The 25,098-nt window shown below is 40.4% G+C and overlaps 1 pseudogene; it reads right to left on the bottom strand.

Moving 5' to 3' along the window:
- Positions 1 to 10,740: 10,740 nt before the first annotated feature.
- On the bottom strand, positions 10,741 to 21,661 carry LOC149318822 (MMS19 nucleotide excision repair protein homolog; annotated as a pseudogene).
- Positions 21,662 to 25,098: the final 3,437 nt, after the last annotated feature.

The following is a 25,098-nucleotide window of genomic DNA, read 5'->3' as shown; positions in this document are numbered from 1 at the left end:
CATGTCATTAAGAAGAAATGTGACTAAAAAAATCTTTAAAAAATATCTTTAAAAAATCTTAAAATGCCAAATAAAGAATGTCGTGATTGAGAATAAATAAACAGTATTATCACATGCTGAAGAAAGAAGCAATGGTTAACCGTCTTTTAGACTCCTAAATTAAAATATTCCCTAAGAAACATGCTAGCCTCATTTTTCTTTCACAGAAAGTATGACAGTGATACAACACAAGTTTACTATATCAATTTGTTAATTTATTTTATTCATAAGACCATTAAATAACAATATATAAATTCTGCTTCATATAATGGTTGTTTTTATTAGATTTGTGTATTGGGCACTGTCAGAAGAGAGTCAACTGTGAAATTATTCTGAATTTTGTCAATGGGTGGGTAATGATGACTAATGGAAGATTCAGTGCAAAACATTAGCTCATGCTCTGTGTCCAGGGGATAATCTGTCTTCCAGTTGATCTTCCCAGGAAGCTCTGAAAATAAGGTCAGTTTTAGGACATCATTCATTTAGAAGATGAAAATATGGGTTGAAGTGCGTGGATTTATACATGTGTGTGTGTGTGTGAGAGAGAGAGAGAGAGAGAGAGAAACAGACCTCATCCGCCTGCATACCTGTTACATGAAAATATGAGTTTTCATGTAATTAATATGAGTGGAAGGAATATGAATATTATTTTACGTGTACATATCACAAGCAATGTACCCCACCAGATAATGACCAGAGAACTGGGCTGAAGGACCTACAAATACTCTCTTTAAAAAAAGTATACTCTCTAGGAATCTCTAGGTCCTTCATCACAACATCTTGCAGAAGCTGGAGGACCTAGAGATTTCCAGAAATAACATATTAAAATCTGTGAATAATCAAATCTGCAAAAGTCAAAGATGCAAATGTGGAGGGCCAACTGTACTTGCAAATGAGCTGCTTCAACAGCAAGCCAGTAATATCTGTAAACTAGTTAGGGTTGGCCTTAGTACAAGGCAGAGTGAGGGAACTGTTTCAAGGAGCTGTTGTTCCTGAACCACAGGCCATTCCAATCTATTGAAACACATTGTCATGTGTGGCCCACAGTCTGTCCCCCCCCCCAAAACAAAAAAAAAAACCTACCATGCCATCTTCAGGTATGGTAGTAGATGTTTTTCCATTGCTGGTATTCACTTGGTAGAACAGTCAGATTATAAATAAGGAATGACAGAAGAGACACCATCTTCTCCTTCACCTCAGGGAGCAACACATCTTTAATGTCCCCTGAAACTGATGAGCTGTGGGTGGGGACTGATGTCATTTTCTGTCCCAGATTCCCCTCTCCTCTGGGGACCAGTTAGTGTGATGCACATCAATTAACCACAACAAATCCTCTTTTCAAATCTTTGTCATTATGATGTGGGATTCAGCTCACTGCTGGCTCAACAGAATGGGCAATATAAAACAGAGGTGACCAAATTCAAGAGGCACAGAAGTGCTCTGGAAAACAGTTGAAGAGTAAATAAGATTGCATCTAGCATTGTACATTTGGAATGGGGCAAGTGTGCAACCTCTCCCACCAGTGTTTTTTTTTTTAATTGGAAAGCCCTAAATTTACTCTATTTACATTTGGAGTAAGCTTTTCGGGGGGGGGGGGGCGGCAAGATATTTGGAGCAATCATTAAGGAAGAAACAAGGCCATGCTTGACAAGTGAATACTGTCACTTCACAAATTAAGACAAGTAACTCTCACTCATAGCCAGTGTGTAGTATTTCTTTAGTGCCAGAGTGGGACTCATAAAAGAAAAAGAGTTAGAAATTTCTATCTAGATGAAATGGCAGATACATAAAACACAACAATGGCAATGGGGATATACTCTCCCTCCAGTAACTTGAGCTCCTCCCACACTGCAGAAATAATGCAGTTTGACACCACTTTAACAATCAGGAATGTTTAGTTTGTTGTGGCCCCAGAGCTCTTTGACAGAGAAAGCTAAATATTTCACAAAAGTATAAATCCCAGCATTCCATAGCACTGAGACATGGCAGTTAGAGTGGTATCAAACTGCATTATTTCTGCAGTGTAGATGCATCCATATTTAACACTAAATGGCTAGAATCCTATTGGTTAGTTCCAACTAGAATAGCCTTCATTCAACCAATTGTTGAATGATGAGCCAACATGTATGTGTTTCATGGATTCAGTATGTCTACTGTAGTCAGAATTAACCACAGAACTGAAGCCAATATATGGTAAAATGAGGATATTTTTTTTTCTACTGCAGTTACTCTTTGGCAGCTAGTGGTAATAGCAGAAATAATAGAACTACTTTAATTGGTGTCAGGAATGGTGGAAGATTTCCATTGAATGGTCATAACATCAAGTCAGTTTCCTCACTTTTGCCCAGTAAAGTGGATATTAGTTCTGTGTAATCAAGGCATTTCTCTAATGTTCTTGTTTGTGAAATCTTGCTGAACAGCTTCAAGACATCCATTTGTCAATATTAACAGGATGAAAGAGATGTAAACTTCTGTCATTAAATGTAATACATGTGGACAGAATGCCAATAAATCCGGCAAATTGAAGGGGATATTGGTTACAATCCATCAACCCAAGCAACATATGTCCATTTAGTTCTGCAGTGAAAAATTTAGAAGGCTACATTCCTATGCAAGGATCATGCCCACTATCTACAGTCTCCATTTCAAACACTAACTGGTATTAAAACAATAGCTGATAAAGTTCTTTTGGTAATGGCTGTGGAGTGATATTTCTTTTAAAGTTTGGCATTAAAAGAAAGATTATAAAATTTTTAAGAAACCAAGTCAATTAAGAGAGAGGAACAGGAAACTCCTAACCCTGCAAGGTATAGACTTGGGGAAATATAATATATAGTCAAGTTAAACAGTACAAATATCTGCATATAGATTGGTATTTCTCAATTTCTTAAGAGGTGGATATAAATAGCTATTTGTCCACCGCTTACTTAATGTTAGCTATTGGCTGGGCTCAGAAATTTGAGTTGACCACTTTGTGATAACGGTGATAATTTTTAACACTAACAAACAAGGGCATCTAAAACTAGTTTAAAAAACACTGAAGAAAGTTCTCTTCAAGGTGGCAGTTCTCTAATATTTAGCACTTTAAAATGAACTAAAAATGTAAAAATTAATATTCAGGAATAGACACGTTAAAAGGCTCCAGGGTTGCTAGGGAAAGGGCCGGTGGCTTTATTTTATATTGATGCTGGTCTTTGACCGTAATAAAGAATTTCATTTCATTTCAATATATAGCTTTTCTGCATGTTGTAATCTGGTACCCTGATACTGCTTCAGCAGTAAACAAAGATGCTGCAAAAAGCTTTGAAAGTCTGTTCACACTGTACCTCTTCTGTTGTTGTCGGCATAAAACTATATGGAAGAATGCCTCTTTCTCCTACTAAACTTATATTTTTACCTCAAAGAAACACAAAGAAACTCAAAGAAAAGCAAAGAAACATTTCAAACATTATGTAGAGGAGAGAAAACCTGCACTTTTCATGGAATGGATTGGTATAATACGTTGATGCAACTAGCAGATGACTTGCTTATTATTTATATTTTATACACTTACATACACCCTTGGTTTACTCTAAGTATATAACACAAACCTAACCTCTGATCCATCAGAGCTGTTCAGGTGGTCCAGCTGCAGCCCTCTTTTGGAAAGATCAGATCATGCTGCTGGCATGTATGGTGTAGCAGAGGAAATCTGTATATGGAACAGAATCTGCTCAACTTGGGAGCAGCCATTTAGCTAGAGGAGAAATTGCACTGGAAAATAAAGCAATATAGAGGCCATTCCTCTGTTTTTCAATTCAGATAATGGAGAAATTGGTCCACTTTGCAATTTTGGGAAAACAACTTTTGAAAGGGAGGGGCATTGCTAGGACTCTCTGGAATAAAAATGCAAGACAGTTCGAAAGGCCTTATACATTAGGTTAACTATTTTTAACAAAGAAGGTAAAGGAGGCACTGGATTGGATATGGAGAAGTAAATGGTTGTAACATACCCTATAACTGTCCAGGTTTTGTAGGAACAATCTTGATTAATTTTCTGTCATTCTGTTTCTTCAGCTTCTTTAAAATGTCCCAGTTCATCTCTACTCCAGCCACTTTCCCTCTTCCTCCTCAGCTTAATTCAATTGCTATAATCTGAGTTCAAAAATTCCAAAATAGTTTACACTTAATTAACTCATTGGGAGAAGAGGATAGGAAGGGGGCAGAATCTAGCTCTTCCCAGTAGACTTAGGCAAAAGCAAGCTGCTGCAACCTCTCCTAGCTTGTGTGTTCTTCCACTTTAATGCCTGTTTCCATCGTGAGCAGATGCCAATGTTCATTCGCCATAAGTGTTTCAAATTTTTGTCTGTGAAAAACTGGAGTCAGCATGGTCCAGTGGTTTGAGCATTGAACTACAACTCCGGAGACAAGGGTTCAAATCCCAGCTTGGCCATGTAAACCCACTGGGTGACCTTGGGCAAGCCACAAGCTCTCAGACTGCGAGGAAAACAATGACAACTCCCCTCTGAAGAAACGTACCAAGAAAACCCCATTATAGGTTTATCTTAAGGTCTCCATAAGTCAGAAATTACTTGAAGCACACAACAACAACAACAACAACAACAACAACAACATATTGTAACACTGAAGGTGTTAACTAGATAGGATATTGCTGTTGTTTCTACACACTTTTGGTGTACTGACTAGTTGCAAAAGTAATCAAATTTGTTAGTAAAAAACCCTGATCGGTAACCATTCAGTAAGAATTAAGACAAAAGTTTCACATTGATAAGGGGAACTGCTCATGTATGTCCAAAGCAATATGCATTTTCTCATCCATGAAGGATCAGATAGGAATAGCCCTGGCCACTAGAGCCAGCAGGAAGAGTCTATGGATGCTGCACCTAACAGCATCTTGAGAACCAGTGCCTACATGGTTATCCCTCACAAAAACCGTCTTAAGTGACAACAATAAAACCAACATCTTGAAAAATGTAGGCCTGTGACTCTAACATTATCACTTTCCTTCCTTTCTCCTGTATGATTTTAATACCTTCGCCTGATGAAGAAGTCAATCGAACTTTGGAAGTTTGCATTGTAAATTTTGAGCATTTCTGGGTTAAAGGTATCTCTGTTTTGTGGATTTTGCATGTTACTGTATTTTGCTGTACAGCTACCCCTGAATAACTTACTTACGTTTCCTGAGAAAGGGATACTTACATAGACATCTGGTTCCTCATACATGTAGACCTCATTTAGATTAGGATGGTAATATGGAAAGACATCCAACAAAAATCAGGATTAGTTTTCTGGACTGCATTTTCTGACAACCACTGTTTCATTTTTCTGCTCCCTTTTTACAGTATTTTCAATCCAGTCATTCTGCGCTGTTATTTATTCATTTTGCCCAGGAAAGTCAGACACAGCAATTTATTAATGGCATGAGCTATTGACAAGAAAGCAAAACCATCCTAGAAGTGAATGTTTGTGACTGATGGGAAACTTTAAAAATTGAACTGTGTACTGAAACTCACCCAAGTCAATTTGTCTAATTGCAGTAAAATATCATACACCAGACAGGCAGCAAAATGTTTGAGCTGAGGCAATGTGTAGTGTATGGTCATAACCTAAAATTGATAAATGACTTACTGAGGTACATAATTGAATTCCGTGGAATTTCATGTATCATGTCCATTCCATGCCAGGATGAGAAAATGTCTCCCAGAGATCTGCAATACCTATTACGTTGGCTGGAATATGGGTCAGTGAACTCAAAGATGATGAAGAAATTATTAAAAATAAAAAGTGCAGATGAAGAAGAAAAAAGAAAATTGATTTGGACTCGGGCTATATATAAACACAGAAACACATACCTGCTTGGAGTTTCTCTGTTAGATTTCTTTGTCCTTTCATACAAAATAGAATCCAAACAACATTAATAAGAGGTGGGGAAATGATCTAGATCTCCAAGGTCTGATGTTAAATTTTTACCTCAAGTAAAATTTTAATTGATTTCAGTAAAATCTTTGCCACCCAAGAGCAATTACATTAGACTTCTTGGATTTACCCTTTTGGGGAAATAATCATTTTCTCTTGGAATAAACAAGTACAAACAACAATATTTATACTGTAGAGGGTTACTACTGTTCTTCCACCTTTTTACACACTATTATTTATTTATTTACTTATTTATTTTATTTCTATGCCACCTTTCTCCCAAAAGGGACCCAAGGCACAATAGATTTTACCCTTTAGAATTACAAACTAAACCCCATCGCTTGCCGTCACCAGATTATCTGGTTTGATCTGAACCCAACTGAAATATGATCTTCTCCTGCTATATATAGTGCCTAAAAATATGAAACACAAACAAAAATGTATCTAAATATTTGATAAATTATCATTATATAATTTGGGTTTGTGTGTTTACATGGGTGATAGGTGATACACTCTATATGAGATTACTCCCTTCCCCTCAAAAAAAAGTTTGGCATGAAAAAGATCAAATATCTGGGCACCACAATTCAAAAAGGACATTGAGAAACTGGAGCATGTCCAGAGGAGGGGGACTAAAATGGTGAAAGGTCTGGAAACCTTGCCCTATGAGGAACGACTCAGGGAGCTGGGGATGTTTAGTCTGGAGAAGAGAAGGTTAAGAGGTGATATGATAGCCCTGTTTAAATATTTGAAAGGATGTCATATTGAGGAGGGAGCAAGCTTGTTTTCTGCTGCTCCAGAGAACAGGACCCGGAACAATGGATGCAAGCTCCAGGAAAAGAGATTCCACCTCAACATTAGGAGGAACTTCCTGACAGTAAGGCTGTTCCACAGTGGAACACACTCCCTTGGAGTGTAGTGGAGTCTCCTTCCTTGGAGGTCTTTAAGCAGAGGCTAGATTGCCATCTGCTGGGGATGCTTTGATTTGGATTTCCTGCATGGCAGGGGGTTGGACTGGATGGCCCTTGCGGTCTCTTCCAACTCTATGATTCTGTGAGTCTATGATTCTATGAAATTACATGAGTATACAGTTCATTTTATTTATGGAAGCAATGGGGCACATGTTTAACACTAATTACAAAACAGTTATTGTTACAGAGTTGACCTTAGACAAATCACACACTCTCAGCCTCAGATGATGGCAATGACAAACTCCCTCTGAAGAAACTTTTTAAGAAAGCCCTGTGAAGTTTCACCATAAGTCAGAAATGACTTGAAGATACACAACAACAACAACAACAGGGAAGGAAAAATAAGGGAAGAGAGTAGAGGCCCAATATTCCTTCCCAGGCATGGTTTAATCCAAAGGGTCTAGAGACAGCATAATGATCAGACATAGCAAAGTTACCAGAAGAGGTTTAATGTATTTAGCTAATCATTAATAAGTTAACAAATAAAATTCAATTTATATTAGAAGGCGGAAATACAGGAATTAAATTAATCTAAAACCATTATTTAAATTTCAGTTAAATTAGTTTTGCTTATGTTTGTAAATTTATTTACAAAAATGTATGCCCTAATTCAAGTTGCTAGTCCTAGCTACAATAGAGCCATTCAATTAATTTCTGAATAGTAAATCAACATTTATGGAAATCCAGTTAATTTACTGGGTATACTTTATTTGGGATTAGCTATTGGATTTTGGCACAACTCTAGTGCCACAGCACACTACAGTTCCCAGAATTCATAGCATTGAGCCACAGCAGTAAAAGTGGTGTCAAACCAGGTTATTTCTGCAGCGTGGAAGCAGCCTAGGATACTTATTAAAGTTTGTTCCTTAAAGTCTATAAAACACATGGTGCGTGAGGAAAATGGATTGAAAAGAAGATGTAACATTCATTACAAGAAAATTCTGTTTACAAGACATCCCCCCTCAACGGCTCAGTGCATTTTGAACATAACTGTCTTATCTCAGAGGAAACTACTCAGTGTGTAAATTGATTGACCAGTATGGTATTAAAATCCAGTTTTCGCATACTGTCGTCCTGAGTCAATTCTTGAAGCTCCGTTCAGATTTTTTTGTTCATAGAAAAGTAGCCCTCCCTATGTCTTTTCTTCCTTGTCCGTCATGAGACTGAGCTGACAATATTCTTTTGAAAGTGTATGTGTGTGCTCTTGTGAAAATTTCTGGCAGTATCAAGTAAGTTCCCCTCTCAACAGTATTTGTGACTGCTTCAAGAGTGATTGCCTATTCAAGAAGCATTGATTTTATTTAACTGGCATCAGCATGTAAACAAATTTGATTGGGGATAATAATAAAGAATACTGATATATATATATATATATATATATATATATATGCGTGCATTAAGTAAATTGTGTGGTATTTACATTTTGGTTATGTGGGATATTTCTAGAACCCACCAATGGAAGATGTCTGTGTGTGTGCTCCTGAATGTGAACTGAAAACCACAGCTGTATATCTCATCAGCAATGTTGTCTCTTCATTGTGTTATCATGGTTCACTGATAAACATGACAGGATTTCCTTAGGATTAAAGGAGATAGCAAAAATCAATAAATCTCTTGTGGATATTGGAATATTTGCTTTTGTCCTGTCTCATTTTTGCTTAAAAATAATAAACACCCTTTTCATAGCTGAAATTTGCAGTTCTGACAATTATTACAGTTCTAGTTCTGTGTGGATTCTACAAGCCAACAAAATTCCATGGGGTTGAAATGCCCCATTCTGGACCAGATATGTTATCTTTTAACAAATTTACCACAGCTTAGCTTTAGTTGACTACAGACCACTTCCTTAGAATCATGAAGTCTATGGCGGGATACACACCGCCATTTAGTACGTCTTCTATACGTACTAGGGTTAGGAAGGGGCGGTGCTTCCGCACCCCCCTAACCCTAGTACGTATAGAATACGTACAAGATGGCGGCGCCCCTTCCACATGGGCGCCGCCATCTTTACGTACTGGACGCACAGCGTCCAGACGTGTCACGCCGCTTCTGACGTAGCGAGCGCGCCCCTGGCGCCTCGCTACGTCGCAAACGCGACTTGAAAAGAAGCTCCATTTTGGAGCTTCTTTTTTCGGTCCGCGCGGGAGTCGGGCCGTCTGAAGGCTCCGGCTCCCCCGCGGACCTACTGGCGGCGGCGGCAGACCGCCGCAAATCGGCGGTCTGTACCCCGCCTATATAACACATATTGGGGGAGCAGAATTTTACATATTCAAAATAAATACAAAAATATTTTCTACTTTAGCTTCACTTTCTCAGCCCCCACTCATTACTGAAATTTAAAATCATTTCTTAAATTTGGAGAACTGGGTTGTAATAATTGTTACAAGCTGTAATTTAAAAAATTAACTTCTAAAGAACTACAGAACTCTTTTTTTGTTTTGCAGCAACAAATTTAACATAGATAGTCCTCTGGAAACTGATTAAGAATGTAAAATTGCAGCAGAATCATAGGAACATCTGATTAGCTAGCATTGCTAATTGCTATTCATTGCTATGAATAATACAGGAAGTAGAAATAATCCTTAACTATGGCCCGTTACAGACCGCCCAAAAGGGGCGGTCTTGGGCCGCTGCCGGTTGCAGTGCGGAGGAGCCGCAGCAGCCAAACCACGTGACTCCTCTGCGCTGCAAAAAAAGGAGTGCAGAAATCGCACTCCTTCCAGCAACCCGGAAGAGCCGCCGCAAGTGCCAAGAGCACTCGCGATGGCTCTTCCGGGTTTAGACGTCCGGACGCTGTGCGTCCGTTACATCAAGATGGCACCGCCTGTCTGTATAGGGCGCCGCCATCTTGCCGTACGGAATACGCGCGAGGGGCAAGGCACGTCCGGAAGCGCCGCCCCTCGCGCGTATTCCTGGAGCAACGACGGCGCCGCTTAGGCCCGTCTGTAAGGCGCCTATGAAAAACAATTATGAGTTGGAAGATAACTGCCATATCATAGGAGAGCTGAGGAATAATAGACCTTTTCCTGATAGAAATTCTAAAGATGTAGTTTCTAAGTTTTCTGGCTTTTGTTTAGAACAACACTTAAATCTAGATTTAGTGATTCTTAAAGGGGTTTCATCCTTGGAGAGTTTACGGGATTTAACCTTCCTGAACCTGTTTGGCTCAAGTACTGTAGACTATGGCTTGGTCTCCAGAAATACCCTTCATTTAATACATAAATTCAAAAAAAGACCAGCGGTTTTCAACCTGTGGGTCACAACCCCTTTGGGGGTCAAATGGCCCTTTCACAGGGGTCACCTAAGACCATTGGAAAACATATTTTTTCTATGGACTTAAGAACTGAGATATAGCTCCTCTATCCATCAAAATTTTATTTATTTGTAATTACAAATTGCAAATAATTTGTCATTAGAAATAAATATTTCACAATTTATAATTACATTTTGTTTTTGTGATTAATCACTATGCATTAATTATGTTCAGTTTGTACCAATGAAAATACATCCTGCATATTAGATATTTACATTACAATTTATAACAGTGACAAAATTACTGTTATGAAGTAGCAACGAAAATAATTTTCTGGTTGGGGGTCACCACAACATGAGGAACTGTATTAAAGGTTTACAGCATTAGGAAGGTTGAGAACCACTGCCATAGACAATAATCACCAACTACTAATTCTCAAAGATTAGGTCCTGGGTATCTCATCTTATCTCATGTACACATGAGAACATAGATGGCAATTACAGACCATTCGTTTGTTATCTGTTATAGATAAGATATATGCTAGACAATGGTGATCCCACATCAGGTGTCACTTGATATGGGGGGCAGGACTTCCAGTGGACCTCCAGGGGTGGGGACACATGGGAGCAGCCACATGGAATTTTCTGCCTCAAAGATTAAAATATCTTGACAGCCTAAAACACAAACAAACAAAAAGAAACTTACAAAAACAACAGCAGCTAAAGTGGGACAATGGGCAAGATCCAAGACTGGATGTCTGTCAGTGAAACAGCATTCAAAGGCATAGTTGGGTTAGTCTGGATCAGTATGCAAAGGGATCTTGTAACACCTTGGAAACATAGGCCCCAAACAGATGTGCAGACGGGGGTGTGGTGTTTCCATGACACATGCCCCCCGAGCACCCACAAGCTGCCCCAGGGTTTCGCTGAGGCCTCCCAAGGCGGCCCAAATCCAATCCCAAGAGAAGCAGATCTTTTCTACTCCTATTTGGAGCTGCAGCAGGAGGTGCGATCGGGCTGGGAGCAGTTTCTGGCTGCTCTTTCCTGCCTCACTCTTTACTAAGAGAAAGAAGTTGATAGCACAAACTTTCATAAACTTAAGTCTACTTCATTGGATGCATGGGCTGAAGAGCATGTTCCAGAAGAACTGTTTATGTGACTTCCCCTTCCACATTGTCACAAACACACACACACACACACACCATGCACACCAGAAACCTGTTTATAGGGCTGAAATCATTGCCAGTTGCTTAAGGTCTGACTTCACTGGCCAGAATATTCTGGGCTGCCTCCAGAATAGTCTGGTGCTGAATTTCCCCTGAATTCCTCCATTACCTATGCTCTCTCTGAAGTGAAATGGGTGGCTGCCTTCCAACATGATCCACACTCATTGCCTGACACTGCTGCTGAGGTCACAATGAGGAACCCAGCCATATCATCAATGCTGGGCACTTCATTCTGACCTCAGAGCATCTTGAGCCTATAGTAGTAGCAGCAGGCAGCTTGCAGGGATTATCTGCATGGGAAGGCAGTCACCCATTCTCACTGCAGAGAGAGCCAAAAACCCAGAGCCAAAGGTAAAGCTTTTAAATTCTGGTTAAGGAGAAAAAAGGCCGAATTGGATGAAGACATCACGAATACAGTCTGTGTTCGCCCTGTCCTGCCTTAAGTAAACAGGATGCTCTGAGCCAGTGGGGAATTTGTAGTAAATAAGCCATGTAGACAATCCTACAGAGGTCTGCCAGGGGAGAAGAAAATAAACCTGCACAGCAGCTACTGGCAGGATGGTGCATTTAGCCAAAGGGAACCAGACAGGATTTTTTTTTTAAAGTAGATGATTTCACAAGTCACAACTAAAGCATTTTGGGAGCAGAATTTCAAGTCTGTCCACACTCCAAGTCTATTTCACTTTGATTATTGTTACATGATACCAAAACAAAATTCATACCAATCTTAATCTAATGTTCGTTCATTTCAAGTGAGGGATGACTGAATTGGAAGACTGGATCTCCTAACTGGTATATTGAATAATTTCCTCTGAGGAATGACATTTATGTTTCAAAACACACTGTGACATTTTCACTGCTTATTGTTTTTCTCTTGTCATGATTCTGATATGGCATTCCTTCTAGATTATTTTTTTTTTTTGAGGGGGAGACTGTTACTTCTTATCCACCATATTTATCCACTGTAGAAATATCCAAGGGGTCTGTCCCCTAAAACTTTTACTAAAGTAATAACTGAGGTGGAAAAATTAGTTAAACAGCTGCAAACAATTTATGAAATGTAATCAGCCAAGAGAGATGGTGCACATCTCAAAATCTGTTTGTTTCAAGGATGTATGATTTACACTCTGCCTCCTTCAAAACTGGAAAAAAAGATACTGTATTTAAGTTCACAGTGCATAGCCAGAGCTGTCTGAGGTTAGGTGATAAATACATAACATACTCTTGTCACAGTGTGTAGATAACATCATTTAACTGAACCCATGGAGTTTTATCTGCAGGTAATTTAAGTTATAATTACAATGGCGTAGTGCTTTTACAGAGTGTAGCTATCACCTAGGAAACCAGTGGTGTAAAAGACTGAGAACAAACTATAAAATACAAAATTGGTAAAACTGAACATCTAAGTTCTAATTCAGCTTTAACTAAAAAGAAAAAAGAAAAAAAGAAAAAGAAAACCCCAGCAATTCCTCTGGTGCAGATGTTTGTTTTCAAAATATTATTTCCCAATAAATTTCTCTTGTGGCTTCATAAATTGCTTCTAACCCTATTTGCCTTCCCTACTCTTTCAAACATTAGTCTTTATCTTGATTTTGTTTATTTCCATAAGTGTGCCAATGTGTACCATAAGTGGGGGAAGAAAAACCAGGTTGTTAGATGCTGCCGCTCATTCCTGCTATCAGCCATTGCAAAGTCTAGGAAGAAACAGTCTGCAAAGGGATCTTGTAGCACACCATCTGAAGAAGCAGGCTCAAGTCTACAAAAGCTCATGCTACCAACTTCTTTGTTTCAGTCTTAAAGGTAATACAACATCCCACTGCAGACTGATTTTTCACTCTAATATGGCTATATCATTGAATTCTACCATCTGGGAAGAACATGTTTCTTATTTGGCATCCTCTTGGGATGTTACCTCTCAGCAGGCATTCCAACAACACTAGCAATTCCTTTCTATTCTTGCAATGGTGTAAATGAGCTATGCTGGGCCATTCTCCTATAATGGGCCAAGATGGAGTAGGAAGGTGGAGAGATTTATTATTATTATTATTATTATTATTATTATTATTTGTCTTTTCCTTTGATGCTTCCTCTGGCAGGAAATAATAGTTGTCTAGCAAAGTAGACAGAGTTGGCCAGGACAATCCAACCATTGGGTTGGACTTACGTTGCAAGGATACAGAGCATGGGTATTGTATTAACAATACAAAAATTGGTATGTGCACATATCCAATACAGATTTCATTTTCCTGTGGGGAACCACCCTGCATCGATTCTTGAGCATAGATATAGCTTTTCCCACAATAGTTCATAAGTGAAATGCTATATTCTGTTCCAGAAGGAATATATTTTCATATTGTGCCTTGATGCCAGTGGCTGATGAAGGGCCCTCCCTCCATCCCAACTGCCAATGCTGTGTCATTTGAAGAAGAAAATAGCTGGCAGCATCTGCTGGATTTAATCTCCTCCCTTACTGCCATTCCCCCTTTTTCTGTGTTTCATGTGTTTTAGTCTGTAAGTTTGAAAGGAGAATATTGTCAAACTGGGAGCCTTATTAAGAGAAGAATAGGGTATAAATAAAAAAGGAATGACGATCATTCACTTATGTAGGAAATAGGCATGGAATTGGGGAATGACTCCTGATCCTGTTCTCTGGGGAAATCCTGATGTAGCTAATTCAACATATTCCTCTCTTGAATGTCTTGTCCTCCTCCTGTCCCCCCCCCCCCCCATTACTCAGCCTAGTACAGGGCTGGGGAGAGTATGGCAAGGATGAGAGAAAGGGTGGAGTGTTAACCTTCCCAGTGGGCTCAAGCAAAAACAAACTGCTGCAACCTCTTCAATCTTGTGTGTCCTTTCCCATTAATAACTTTCACCATCCTTACCACACTCTGAAGTTACTGATTAACTGTACTCTGGTTTTCATCTGTGAAATGTTAGGAGGTATGAGGTTCCTAAAATGAATTATCTGGAACTAAAACAAATTTTCTCCAAAATACTGATTTGCTGATCTGAAAATTAAGTATAAAAACATTTGTGCAAGATTTTTGAAACTATTCAATTGTCCATATACATTTTTCAGGGCCAAGGTGTGGCCCATAGTTATATGACACATTAGCCATTTCTGAGCTTGGAAAGAATATTTTTTGGAACAATCATTCTCAGAATCCTGCCTCCAGAGACTGGACTTGCTGGCAGTAGGATTTCAGGATGTAGAATCCAGGAGATTTCCCAGCTCTGGCACTTTCTGAAGGTAAGCAGGTAAGTCTTTTCAATAGCTAGTGGGTGACACACAAAGGACCTGACGTATGATTCCTATATACCCCATAATCAGATGTGATGTGATTTACAGTAGTTCTGAGACCCCAGAAGACCCCAGTGGATCTCAGCACTGATGTCATCACTTCAACCCTGGTTATGGGAGATGGAGTCAAATGCTTCTCCAAGCTTGCCTGCTCACCAAGAAACATGGAATGGCTGTGTTGGGCAGTATCAGAGGCTTATTAGTAAATTGGGTGTGGACACTATTCAGGAAGGAAGGGAATACCAAACCCCACAGGGCCTGAAAAAGGGGGAATTCTCTGTGTGGGTGCCTCTATTAGAATACTTCTGCCCAGCCGTTATAAAAAGAGCAACATCTAGTATAATGCACTAACTGGAATATGTCTTTAGAATATCTGGGGTAACAAAAATTGTAAAGGACAACAGAGAAGAGTACTCTCTCCTTCTTTGGAGGGGGAATTACACAGTTATGGAAATTAATTTATCCCATCAGACAGACAGACGTAAGATAGCTAGATAGATAGATAGACAGATAGCTTCTCTAAATGGAAATAAAAGACAACTAAACATTTTAGCCCTATGTAGGCTGTTCTTGCAGTTTTGACCTTGGGTTAATAGAATGCATGATTTTGCCATTAAACATTAACTGATAAGCTTTGAAGTAGAACTTAGAAACAAAGGCTAATATATTTTTAAATATACTTGGCTTGCTCTGTAATAGAAATGATTAATAATGTAATATTATGAGAGATAGATTCATCAATCATAATGAACACCGAGTTTAACAGTAGATATAAAATGTTTTACAAGTGGTTAGTATGGATAGACTTACAATGACATGATAGTAAAATGGTACGATAGGAATGTGAGTCATTAATACTTCTGTTAGGATAGTTGTCCATATTCAGAAGAAAAATGGGGGGGGGGGGGGGAGAAGCTAGCTGGAAATGAGATGACAAAAGATTAAAATGAAAAATGTAAATGCATTTATCTTGTGCAACATTGGGTAAATTGTATGGGAACATATGTAGACTTTAATTGATATGGAAAGAGCAAGCTTAACAAAAAACAGCTGGCACATGAAAACAAATTAAATAAGAAATGAAAAGAAGTCATTGTGATGAAAAGGGAAAGAACAATGGAAAAAATGGTGACTAATTCTTGATTAAATAGCAAACATATTTTGAAAGGAACTGTACTAAAAGAGCAAAATGGCTGAGTCACTAGAAACTGCGTACTGTGCGGGGACTTTGTATGGAGAACTTGACCACAGGTGTGGCTGCCTTATGTTGTATTGAGATCAAGTAGGTGACAGGTGCCAGGAAACAGATACCAATGATGAATTGGTAGCCACGTTTGTGAAATCTTGATCAAAGTCTATCAGCATACTTTTTATTTTTAAGTAGTTTGTTTGATATTGCTACTAGGATAATTTTGTATAACTTTGAAATAAAATTTATAGATATGAGTGATGTAGTACACACGATAAGACTGAAAAATATTGGAGTTCGTTGAATTTTGTGCAAATAGGTAAGCATTAATTATTGGCAGACTACATTTTTGTCAGAAATGGAACAGTTCAAAACTGTATGTGCATCTGTATTCATTCCTCATGTGTTCATTTTCTGTTCTTTGTAAACTATGGCCTGTTACAGACAGGCCAAAATAAAGCTGCTTCGAGTCACTTTGGAGGTATGGTATTTCAATGATGCATGAGTCCTAAGAGTCCAAAAGCCACACCAAAGCTGCACTCCAGTCCTTAGGACTGGAGCATGGCTTTGGTGCAGGTTTTGGACTCTTAGGATGCATGCATCATTGAAATACCATACCTCCAAAGTGACTCGAAGCAGCTTTATTTTGGCCTGTCTGTAACAGGCCTATAAATAAATTATGCCATATAGTATTTATTTAAAAACATATGTATGTAAAAGCAAAGTGGGTGGTACTGGTGTTGCTTTTTGTCTTCCTCTGAGGCTGAGGGAGTATGACTTGCCCAAGGTCACACAAGGGATTTCCATGTCCAAGAGAAGATTCGGACCTCAGTCTCCAGAGTCATAGTCCAGTGTTCAAACCACAACATGATACAAGCACACTTTACTGTTAACTAGTTAATTGTATTTCATTAATTTTGACATTACTAATACATAATTCATTTCCATTACAATTATAACTTCAGGGACTTAACTCCTTTTGTAGTACAACTGCAACTATTTTTAGTTATCTTAACCATTACAGGATGTGTGGGGTTAGATGTGCTTTGCAACACAACTTTGCAGCTTGTACTGTTCTGTTTGTTTTTTTTAAATAAAAACAAACTTAATTGGAAGTAATTATAATAAGAAAGAAAAGAATGCTCTTTGTTTTTAAACTCTTAATTACATTTGAGAATTACTATTACAATCATAACTATAATGGTAGCTAATTACATGTAGGAATTTTTAACTAATTACACTTTAAAAGGCAATATTCACTGCTTTCCCTAAAACCACCCATTGGGTTCATGGCACAGGCAAGATTTAAATGGTGGGCTTCATGATTTATAGCAGGGGTAGGCAACCTTTTTGAGCCGGGGGCCGGGTTGCTGTCCCTCAGACAACTGGGGGGCCGAAGCCGGGGGGTGGAGCTTCCATCCTCCGGGGGCGGGGCTGCATGCCAGGAGTGGAGCTTCCACCCTCCGGGGGCGGAGCCGCATGCCATGGGCGGAGCTTCCACCCCCCCCGGGGGCCAGGCCTCCTCCTCTTTGCCGGCCCCTGACGAGGCCCCAGGCCCTGTCAGAGGCCGGCAAAAAAGCCAGCAGGGGCCACCAGCACTGAAGGCCTCCCCCTCTTTGCCAGCGGGGGCTGCCAGCGCTGGAGGCCTCCTCCCCTTTTCCGGCCCTTTTGCCATTGCTGGGGCCCTCCAAGAGGGGTCCGGCAATGGCAACGGGCCTCCCAGAGGTCGCTGCTGCCGCCGGAGCCCTCTTGGAGGGCTTCAGCGATGGCAATGGGCCTCTTGGAGGGCCCCAGCGATAACAACGGGCCTCCCAGAGGGTCGCTGCCACTGCCGGAGCCCTCTTGGAGGGCCCCAGCGATGGCAATGGGCCTCTTGGAGGGCCCTGGCGACGGCAACAGGCCTCCCAGAGGGTCACTGCCATCGTCGGAGCCCTGTTTGAGGGCTCTGGCGGCCGCAGCGGGCCTCGGCAAAGTCTCGTGCGACCTTTCTTGTGGTCGCGCGAGACTTCGCCTCTAGGCCGCTGCCATTTTGTTTTCTAAAATGGCAGCAAAGTCTTGCGCGACCTCAGGGAAGGTCGCGCGAGACTTCGCTGCCATTTTGAAAAACAAAATGGCAGGCCCGGGAGCTGGGAAAAGCCGCAATCGGCAGCGGCGGCGGCCGGGGCAGGCAGGGGCCAGCAGAAAGGCCTCCATGGGCCGCATCCGGCCCACGGGCCGGGGGTTGCCGACCCCTGATTTATAGTATAGTTACCTATTCACTTAGTCACTGTGTCATATGAATTGCCAAAAAACAGACATTCCTGAGCCGAGGTACACCTAATGAATACTAAACAGCTAAACCAGAAAGAGTGGTTGCATCTTTACGGAATGTTAATGCAACAGGGCCAAAGAGATACCCTACTCTTAATAGATAGAGGAAGAATAGTACAGGAGTGTATAAGTGTCCTAGGCTCCAGTAAGCAAGTGCCCTCGGAAGTAGATAGTTAGAATATAAGAGGGTATGAGTAGTTAACTCATTCCAGGTCAGTCACAGGTATCTAGCAGAATGATGGGAGAAACAAGAGGGTGGTCATCAGCTGGTCCAGGAGTTGTTCAACAAGTCAGTAGTCCAGATAAACAAAGCCAGTGAGAAGTACAACTGAGTAGCAAATTGCAGCTGTTCCAAGGTCAATTAAAAACATGAACACAGAAGAGTACTGCTAGTCACCAAGGAGGAGGATTAAAAGCAACAAAGTTGCCAGGTAGTGGCTGGCAGATTTATAGGCAGTTGTGTCAAAACACCAGGTGTCTAATTAGGTCAGCATCTCCTACTTAGCAAGTGATGGGATTGGCACAATTTCTCCTTGTCTCTTCTTTACTCAATGAATTATGATAATGGTTCTTCAACATTTGCAACCTCCTTCTGGGGAGCAGGGCTCCTCTATACCTCAGTCCCTGGCTCCTCTCACTCAGAGAGACCACTGTCATTCCTGTCAACCTGCCTCCTCCTTTCCATTTGAATTGTTCAACTCTAGAGGGTGAGTTAGGAAAATTAGCTTTTGCTCCTGAATGGACACCAAGCTATTCCAGATGGAATCGCTAAGTGTCAGCCTCTGAATAAACAAGGTAAGAAATGTTTTTGTACCAACCTATGTCTCCATAGGAATAAATATATTGAGAATCATGCAGAGTTGCAGCTGTTGCTACTATATTAAAACAATTGAAAGCAAAAATTATGAGCCTAAAACTGACAAAGTGGGATGAATTGCATCACACAAATAGTGCACATTCCATGTAAGGTTTGCTAAACAGAAAAGAAAGAAGTCACAGAAATGGACTATACTAAATCTGACACAGAACCTGACACATATCAAAAGGATGTTATTTGCCCCAAAGTGACACTCCTTGGTTTTCAACATCACAAGAGAATGTCAACAAGAGATATTATAGTTCAGAAAAGTGACTGATACATCACATTCTGTCAAGTTTGTTTCCACTCAAAAGAGGGTCTATATTACCAAATCACTATTCAGCCCAGGATTTATGCATTTCCCAAGACATGATGTACTGTGATACCACAATGCATTTGTAATGTGTCATTCAAGTTTTCTGTATTCATTGTGCAGAAAAATTATGACCTTTCATTTTTTTAGTAGCATAGCATGAGACCCATGCTATGAGGAGCCAGCTTGGGTGCTTCTGAGGCTGTGCTCTGTCCATTAGTGCCAAAGTATATTCTTGTACATATATTCACATCCAGGTTTCTACAGTGATGTGTTTAATGTATCCTAACAGGCTCAGAAACCTGGTTCAATTCCCCACTAAGTCATGATAACCTTTATCAATTTATCTGGGGTATTTATATCCTGCCCTTCAGCCACAAAGACTCTCAGAGCAGTTTACAGATTGCTAATTTGACGGTTCTCTGCCCTCAGGTTTACAATCTAAAAACACATGACACAAAAAGAGAAAAGAATGGCTGTGGGGAAAGGGATCAAATCTAGGAAATACTGCCGCTTTTTCTCTCCCTCCAAGGCCAAGATGGTGACAGTTGGTATGGAGGGAGGGCTTTCAGCTGCCTCCGGGCCTAATGATACATAGGTACCCATAACAACAGTGAGGGCCTGGCTTTGATGAGGATTCTCATTCAAGCAGCCTTTCTTCAGCTTGTTCATGAACATTCTCAAGAGATGGTCTAGCTGAGGCCCTGCTGGGTATTTGTTAATAAGCTTTGCAAAACATTTTGCAGAGCTGTAGCAGTCACAGGAGCAGCTCAGGGCTAGCAGTGCACATAGCAACTAGTCTTGCTGAGGAATTTGAACATTCTTTTGCAACAAACAAAGGCCATGAGGAGAGCAACAAACCTTATCTGGGCTGTTACTAGACACTGCCCATCCTCAAAAGGCTGGAAAGTGTTTGGAAAGCTGTTTCTGGCCAGGAAGGACAGTTCTCCATCTACGAAGAGGAGTACCACTTTGGAGACACTCTGGGCAGCCAACTCTGGGCTTAAGTGTATACAGACAGTCCTGATGACTGGTGCCATGGCTGACAAGGCTTTCTCCTTCAGTAGTACCTTATTTAGCACTGAGTGAGAATTCTCTTGCAAAGCAGCCTGCAGTGCTAAGCCAAATAAGCAGGGCAGCATAGCCTGGTGAAAGTACCAATAACTCTGAGGATCTTGCTGACATTTCAGTGCCACCTGCTGAAGGCTCTGGCACACAAATGCCACAAACTGGTTACCTGCTGGCAATGTGCCTTTCTGAACTAGCTGGCGTTGCTGCAGGAGGACTGGAACAATCTATCTCACTATACTAAGATGGGTGGACACTGCTACCAGGGCATTCAAGTAATTAATGTTCCTGCTGGGATGGATTGTTGTCCTCCAGAACATCTAAACCTGACTGAAGTTCCTTGAAAGCCTCTGAACAAAACACCTGCTGTAGGCCTCTGGACAGACAGGAGCCAGGGTACCAGCAACTGGTCTGGGAATCAGTTTCATGCAGGATGAACTGTGCAAGGTGGTCCACTAGCATCTCAACATGGAACCTTTGCAGTGATCTTATATGGAACCCTTGCAGTGACCCTATAAAGATAAAGCCTGGATCCCAACCAACTGGAGTTGCACATTGGGTTCAGTAATTGCAGTGAACACCAAGGAACACAGAGCTTCTTTGGAGAAAAGCAATGGGCTCTTGTTTTCCTCCTCAGGGACCCACTTTTGTTGAAGTTCCAAGAAACCAAGCAAACACCTCCAAGACTGTCCTGTGCTAGCTACTCTGCACAATTGATGTACTCTTCCACCAGCAAAGGAGGAACACTACTTGTAATCTGGTTATAAGCCCAGAAAAAGTCCCCTGCAGTTGCCTGCAAAAGCTTGGCACTTAGTCAGACCAGTTGCATGTCAGGCTGACATAGATGATGTCTGCAATCTTGCTGAGCACCTCTAAGAAAGGAATCAAGAAGATCATCATCATCAGAGCTGAGTACCAAACAAGATAGATAAGCTGACAGAACATGCAGTGCTGACAGACCTTCTACTTCAACCTTCTCACTTGCTATTTGGAACACCTCTTCACGCAAAGATGACCAGAGGCTGGGTATGAATTCTTTCAACTCTTTCTGCCCATAGATGGTGCAGACAGCACTCTGGGTTTGCAGGGAGTCCAGTTTGGGACTTTGTACACAAAAGTCAGTTTTATCAATGAGCAAAGGAAGCAGAAACTCTGCAAAAAATGGGTGTAGAGGTCAGCACTGTCTGCAGGCTGACAATCAAGTCTCCTCTTTGCATTCAATGGGGGTCATTGAGGTAGGAGGTAAAGTTGAAGGTAGGGTTGCCATAAGTCAGGACCTCTAAACTGGGACAAATGTAGGACAAGATTTTTCAAATGGAGGACACTTTGAAAAATGGAGGACATGCGAAAAAATTGCTGTTTTTTAAAAAAAATGTTAATATAAATGCATGTTTCTTAGGCATGATCAAAATGGAGGACATTTTGGCAATATTCCTAGACAGATGGCAGAAATGTACTTCCCTTTCTGGCCAAACCTCCCCCCTCCATTCCAAAACACACAACACACATTTGGGCATTTCACATGGCTTTATTTAACATGGCCTCTTGCACATTTCAGAGGCTTATTGCATAACCAGACCCTTTGGGTTTAACACTTAACATGGCTATTATTAACATAGCCTCTTACATATTGCAGTTGCTTCCATAACCAGACCCTTTGGGTTTAACACTTAACATGGTTTAACATTTAACATGGCTATTATTAACATAGCCTCTTACATACTGCAGTTGCTTCCATAACCAGACCCTTTGGGATTAACACTTAACATGGTTTAACATTTAACATGGCTATTATTAACATAGCCTCTTACATACTGCAGTTGCTTCCATAACCAGACCCTTTGGGTTTAACACTTAACATGGTTTAACATTTAACATGGCTATTATTAACATAGCCTCTTACATACTGCAGTTGCTTCCATAACCAAACCCTTTGGGTTTAACATTTAACATGGTTTAACATGGGCATGCATATTTAACATACCAAGGTGGTTTAACAAGAAGTGGATGTGGACGGGCCCTCGGTTTCAGGTTTCTTGCACCAAGTGTACTTCTCAGAAGTGTGTACTTTCGCAAGATACTTTGATTTTTCTTCGCTGCTCATTAGTTTGTAAAAATCAGAGCAACTTACATTGGCCATATTGTACTGTATGTCCAGAATGGCCCGAACAGATGGCAAAGCTAATCTATTCCTCTCATCAGTCCACTGGGCATTCATCAGTGAGAAAACTCTCTCTACATTGGCATTATGCCCTGGAAGAGAGAAATAAAACTGCACTACCTTCAGAAGCTCAGAATATTGTTCTTCTGAAACACAGCTTTTAAAAAATAAAACCCACTTCTTGTGTGCCAAAGTATCCAAGTCAGAATCTGTTTGAGTCTCGGACAGAAAAGCCTTCAGTTTTGTCAGCTGATCAAACAACCTGCCTTCATCAATCGTACAACAGCTATTTTTCTCTAGCCACAAAAAAGTACATTCTACCTCTTCCCATGAAACTGATGACTTCAGAAGTAGCCAATCAAAATGTTTGAGTTCAGAGAGAGACTCACTCCATTTTGACAGATACTTCACACTTTCTTCATAAAATGACATAAATTCTTTTCTGATTGTTACAGATCTTGTTTCAGGTAGATCACGTAACAGAGTCTTTACCTTTGCGGACAGGAAAGCTTGACTATGCCTTTCATTCAAAGTTTTAATTACTTCCTCTAAAAGCAATCTGACTTCATTCACTGAAATGTCTTTTTTCTCAATTTTGCACATTGCCATTTGAAAGAGACTCATTTGTGAATGTACAAACCAAAAATAGACCTCCCCAGCTTCATCAGAGAAAAAAGATGTAATCTGAACTGTGCATGTATCGGGGATAGACAAAAAATAGGACTTCAGTGGTTCAAACATCAGCAAGAACCTCTCAACTGCTGGAAAGAGACTTAACCACCTAGTTTTTACACTATTCAAGAGATCATGGTATGTTGCATTCACAAACTCACAATATTCCATAAGTGATGCAACCCTAACAGTGAATATCGAAAAATGATTATACACCCTCTCTATAGTAGCGTAAATATCGACTGAGAGATAGCGAACCCCGGCTTGTATGGAGTTGTGCAAAATATGGGCAGGACACCCAACTCCAACAACTGTTCTGCCCAGCTTAGATTGCAGTTTGGTAAACACGTTGTTTGTCCCTTTCCTTGACAAACCTCCAAAATTGGTGTTTGTATTGTCTCCCCCAAATGAGCTAATTTTCCCATCAATTCCTTGACGTACAACAACATTGTGAAGGTATTCTGAAACAGTATCAGAAGTTTCATTCTGCAATTCCACCAATTCTAAAAGCTTTGACTGAACACCCTCTTCTTTGTCAAAGTACTGAACAATTACTGGAAATATTTTATGGTAATTATGGTTGCTAGCATCTGTACTAACACCAATAAAACCACATCTGTCAAGGCTTTTCTTTAACTCAGCTTGAATTAAAGGTGAAATTACATCATTTACCACTGCCTCAGTCTTTGTCTTTGAACTTGAAAAGGTTTTAGTTATTTTAGAGTCCCCAAAAATTTCAGGCATCAACTTGCTTGTGCATACTGTTGAATTGTATGATTGGTGATGCTTAACAGTGTGGAAGGCAAATGTTACCTCTGCTATAGCAACCTTTTTTGCTTCAGATTTGCCTGGTGCAAAAAATGATGTTAACTGCTTGGACGCTGAAGCACATTTAGCAGCATTCATATGCTTCGTGGTTGCAAGGTGACAGGTGATGTCATTTTTCCCACCATGCGATATGGTAAAATAAGTGCTGTGAAAATGGGGGAAAAATGATGTTACATAAGTAACATTTAGGGATGGAGTAATATTTAATAATTTTCATTTCCACTTAGTTTACAATATGAACATACTTGCACAGAACACATGTTGCTTCGAAATCCGTGCGACCCCGCTTTATCGATGGGAACTCTTTTGTATATTCCTCCTTAAACTTTGTCTTCCTCTTGGGATTGGTAGCCATGCCTTCAAATATGAAGATTCTAACAAAAACCACAAGGGCATATTTCAGTTGTCTGTTCATACTCGGACTGTTGAGATTATGTAACACTGAGCTATGATGGCTAGTGGTGCAAAACAAGAATGCCCAGAGGTGGTGGCATTGTTGATTAAGGTGTGGCAGGACCACAGACAGGACTGATAATATCATAATCATCACCACCACCGCTACAGTGTGAGAGACCCACTGAGGCCGAGAGAGTGCACCTTTCCAACCCAAAGTGTATTTCTATGCTTTTCAGGCTTCTGTTAGTCTGAAAAGCCTAAAAAATACACTTTGGACTGGAAAGGCGCACTCTGTTGGCTCAGAGAGAACCAGATATGGTTATAGATGATGAGATGACAGGGCTAGCTAAAATCAGAGTTCAGTCTGACATGAAGCCAGGCTGTATTCTGAATGTAGCACCCTGGTGTATGCTTAGAACTTGCTATGAACTTGATGTGATGGCTTAACTTCAGACAAGACAAAGGGTATGAAGACCTGGGCTTTTGTTAAACCAAGGTAAAGAATAGAGTGAGTCAATGCACCTACATCTGAACACAATCAAGGAAGACAAACAGATGAATAGATGGCCAATGACTTAATCACTGAGTCATCAAGTG

The sequence above is a fragment of the Sceloporus occidentalis genome, unplaced genomic scaffold, assembly GCF_023333645.1.
Source record: "Sceloporus occidentalis isolate IW3139 unplaced genomic scaffold, rSceOcc1.0.p SCAF_2, whole genome shotgun sequence".
NCBI lineage: Eukaryota > Metazoa > Chordata > Lepidosauria > Squamata > Phrynosomatidae > Sceloporus > Sceloporus occidentalis.
The sequence above is the reverse complement of the archived record's forward strand: the minus strand, read 5'-3'. Positions and strand labels throughout refer to the sequence as shown.